The 4,495-nt window shown below is 39.4% G+C and overlaps 1 long non-coding RNA gene across 1 annotated transcript; it reads left to right on the top strand.

Moving 5' to 3' along the window:
- Nucleotides 1–602: 602 nt before the first annotated feature.
- Nucleotides 603–1,829, top strand: LOC122303695. Its single transcript, XR_006240794.1, has 2 exons — nt 603–699; nt 821–1,829. It is a non-coding gene; the product is annotated as an uncharacterized LOC122303695 (long non-coding RNA).
- Nucleotides 1,830–4,495: the final 2,666 nt, after the last annotated feature.

Raw genomic sequence — 4,495 nt, 5'->3', positions numbered from 1 at the left:
TAAAAGTTCTAATATAATAAATTTCAACAATATTCGACCCTCTAATATTTCGAGATTTAAGCAGCGACGTGCCTTTTTCATTAACATCCAACTATAAATTAAGGTTGTGAAATAGTAAATTGTCAGATAATTTTAACGAAGTACTGCACATTGCAACGTCTTAATTATAAGGTTGATCATCTAGTTCGAGGTCTTTAAATCATTAACTGCATGAATCATGTTCATACAAGAATATATGAATGATCACGTGGATCATCGAGATCATTAAGAAATCCAAAAATTACCAATAAATATTATCGATAAGTCGACGTTGAACACGTACAAGAGAAAACACCACGAAGTTGGGTGCATGAATGTGAAAAGTTTATTATATAAATTGATTTACAAGTAATTAAGGACAAAATATTTGAACTAGTCTTGCAAGTTGTACGATTTTGATGTGGTCCCAAATTAAAAGATCGAGTTAGATCTCCGGCCACGTGGAGAGAAAATGAAAGTACCGCGCATTTGAGAAGAAATTAATAAGAGAAAGTGCTGAACAGAACAATTTGTTCCAGTACTCATATATATACATATATATATATATATATATGCAGTACTGAAGATCAGTTTGCTATCGAGTTTGCTAGCTAGCGACCGCTGCATATATCGATCACCGGCCAATTTGTTTCTTCAAGTGCGAAATAATCTTTTTTCCTGGTAAGCACGTACGTATCCTGGTATCGAATGTTTTTTTTAAGACAGTACTATTATTAAGTACAATTCATATAAAAATCCAAATTCATTTACGTTTTCGAGCAAATTAATGCATATGTGCCAGGTGATCAGGAATATTTCGATCAGAGACTGACAAACAACAAAAAGGCCAACAGTAGTGATAATCGATTACTCAAGTTAAGCTGCTAGCTAGTTTCTGATATTCATTGTGAAGTATGGTGAGACTTCCTGAGTTAGAGCACTCTAGCCACCCAGAACACGTGCTAAAGTGGATCAATGGCGTCGAAACACCTTATAAATGTGATGGCTGTAAACAAGAAGGGTTTCATCCTTGTTACCAGTGTATCGAAAATGGGTGCGACTTTCATCTTCATGAGCAGTGCGCTGCGGTTGATCGCCTCAGCTACATCACCCACCCGTTTTTCGGCAACACATGGTTAATATTTCATAATAAACATCTTCCGGCCATCAAGGTCTATTGGGTTGTGTGTTGCTTGTGGGAAGGGCGTCCAGGGGTTCAGGTACCAATCTTATTGTAATAAAGCACACGTAATACATCCTTGTTGTTTGAAGCTCCCGCCCGCTTTGTCAGCTCCTCAAGGTGATCAGGCGGTGAACCTGGAGCTACATAAGAAGGCCAAATGCTGGCCCACCTCAAAGTCATGTCTAAGATGCCAAAACAGAAAGATCTCAAAAGGTATCCATGGCTGGGTTTATGTCTCCACCAATGACGATTTCTGTTACCATGTGGCGTGCGTTCAGGACTTGATTTTGGATAAATGGAGGACCGATCAACTCCAATCTCCAAATGGTGATCCGGGAAGGCAAACCATACAATTGGCAATTGAGATAGTAAGTTACCTACAAGGAAGGTTCGCAAGATGCACTTGGGGCTGATAAAAATGGCTCTTCATCTCGTTATTACTGCAATCTTAGGAGAAGCAATAGGTGGGATGATTGATCTTATTTGATAGTTTTTATTGATCATGATCAATTTGTAACCGGACCCGAAAATAGAGAATTAATTACTCTCAGGCTTCAGCGGGCAGTACTCCCAATATGCTGCATGCATGTTCTAGTCATCTACGTATATGAATTACCTTTTCTTTGTATCCAGTCATCTACATACGCGCGTACAGGTCTTATCAGCTTTTCAAAAGTCTATGTTATGTACTTCTAAAAAAACAAAAAAAAAAGTCTATGTTATGCATGAGTACGTAGCAATGAGCTGATTTATTTCAAAGAGTGGATGGTGGTGGTGAGCTCAATTTTACTTTCTCGTGTTAGCTCTTTTCATTTATTTAGATTATTATAATTTCAATATTTTAACCATAGAATGATTTTTTTATCAGCATGCTACAAGAAAAACGAGTATTAATTATTAGAAAACAAACTTATTTTAATTAAAAATAGTCATTTACGCAAGAAATAATTAGATATATACAAATAACTAGTTTTCTTGTAATGTGTGCAACTTCTTAGAAGGCCTTTCTTTAAAGAAAACAAAAGAGTTATTTACCATTATTTTTATGATCATAATTCTTTCATTATTTCTTAATATGATATCAAATAATTGGTATATAAGTAAAAAAAATATATAAATAGTTTTCTAATAACTTGATGCCATATCAAACCGATGAATAAATGATGATTAAATTAATGGTGATAATTAACAACACTTCTCTCCACCAAAATATTGTACGTCTTTAACTTATAATATGAGAAATATTATACATTCATTGAATCATTATTCTTCTAATTTTCATATTTTTATCATTTGCTAATGTGATATTAAATGATTGCCACTTTAAAGGAAGATAATTAAAAGGACGATTAACAAAAATCTTTTAAAGGAAATTTTTCTTCATTCTAGTTTTTATCATCTCTAATTTTACCAGCTAATATGTCAAATCTTAAGTAGTTTTTATCTAAGTGGTTGAACTATATATATATGAATAATAGTATTATCTTTTTATATAATAAATTATTCCTGCAAAACATATTAATAGAAATCGCAAGTGCAAATTTCATATTTAGAATAATGATTAAAATAAAAACATGCAAGCTGGCTCGATCCAAGAAACAAATAAGAAGTGGGCTCTTTACCTGATGCATGGTTAAAAGTCATGTTGATAAGGAATTAATGCTAGTATCGTAAAGTTTTCGACCCAATTATCATGATCGATATACAATGGGAGTTGATTAATATTTTGTTTTTGAGAAAATTTTAATAGGTATCTTGTATAATGCGTCCAATTAATTATATGTATCTAGAAGTTAAACTTAATTCTTGCAATTACCATTGCATTAATTGTAAATTGTTTTCAAACAATCGACCATTGAGCAGCGGCACTCAAGCATCAAAGAACTCCTAAGCGATCAGGTCGGGGTATTCTTTTGTGGTAGAGCTAAGTGCTCTCCGATAGAGTCCCGATCATTGCAGAGAAGGAGGAGCATTCGGAGGGAACCTTGGCTTCCTGAAGTTCTCGACATAGGCATGCACCTGGGGGTTCGAAAGGAGGAAGGACAGACTTAGAGCATGCAGATCCGTCCTGGAATGCTCCCGCAAATACTCGCACAGCCGTTCTAGGCATTTCCTGAGCCGTACACCTAGATCGTGTCCCAAATGGCTTGAGTATTCGCAATCTAAGATTTGATCTCCACGAAGTACTTGGCAGTGGTTTCCCAACCAGACCTCATAACTGAGATGTCAAGGTCCCGAGCTATGATGGTATTATTCTTCTCAACCACCTCCTTTACAAGGGTGTTGGCCCAATCATTGGCCCGCTGCAGCTTTGAGCATTGCCTAATGACCGATGCCCGCTCCCACCGAAGCTCCTGAAACCTATTCCAGGCCAACTCAAGCCCTGCCTCCCTTTCGACCTGGCAAAGGGCATCCTGGAGGCGTTTGCACTCCGACTTCCACCGGGTGATTTCATCTTGGGCCCTAGCTAACTCCCACTTCACCGCTTTCTTCTTCACCTTGAGCCTTTAGGTGTCCTCCTTCAAAATCTTGTTACGCGTTTCCTCTGGTCCTCAACCTTCTCAATCAGCCTGTCCCACTCCATTGAAAAAGGGTGTTAATCTCCTGCCCCGCCACACGAAGTTTAAAGTGGCCAAAATAGACCAGCAACCCAAGCGATCGGTTAGCCTCCTCGAGCTCCTCGTGCTCCTTGCCGATCATTCCCGCCAGCTGCTCAGCAGCCTACAGTGCAAGGAACTGTCAGGAGTGGAAAGAGAAAGGCTCACAGAACAAATGAATTATAAGAAATATACTCGGGCAAAGAAGAGTCACAGTCTCCAAGCCATCCGCTCGGTTGCTTTGGCTCGGGCTTTGTCAAGACCCGGGTGAGTGGTTTGGCTCGCTATGGCCCCAGCATGAGAGGAGGGACCACCATTCTCCAAATGCCATGAAATGCTCCGCACGCCCTTTGCAAACACCCCAAAGACAATGATTTCCTCCTGCTCAGGAACCTGACCCTCCTGTTTGGGGGAACCTTCGTCAGCCACATGATGTGTCTTGTCCCTAGAAGAGCCCATGCCACCGGAAGAGGGAGTTTGTTGAGACGACCCCTCTAGAGAGGCAAGGTATAAGTCCATCTCAGGCCCTTGGGAAGAGTACGAAGAAGATGACCAGGCCGATTCGTCATCATCACTTAGCTCTACCACGGATTGTGAGCCTTGCTTGGCTTCCACGCAATCCTTAGCCCCCAGGCCGATAAAGGAAGAGGGGGAAGGCCCGGCTCCAACACTTGGAGAAGTGGATAGAACGACTTCT

The sequence above is a fragment of the Carya illinoinensis genome, chromosome 1 (genome assembly GCF_018687715.1).
Source record: "Carya illinoinensis cultivar Pawnee chromosome 1, C.illinoinensisPawnee_v1, whole genome shotgun sequence".
NCBI lineage: Eukaryota > Viridiplantae > Streptophyta > Magnoliopsida > Fagales > Juglandaceae > Carya > Carya illinoinensis.
This window is presented reverse-complemented; position numbering and strand designations above follow the sequence as displayed.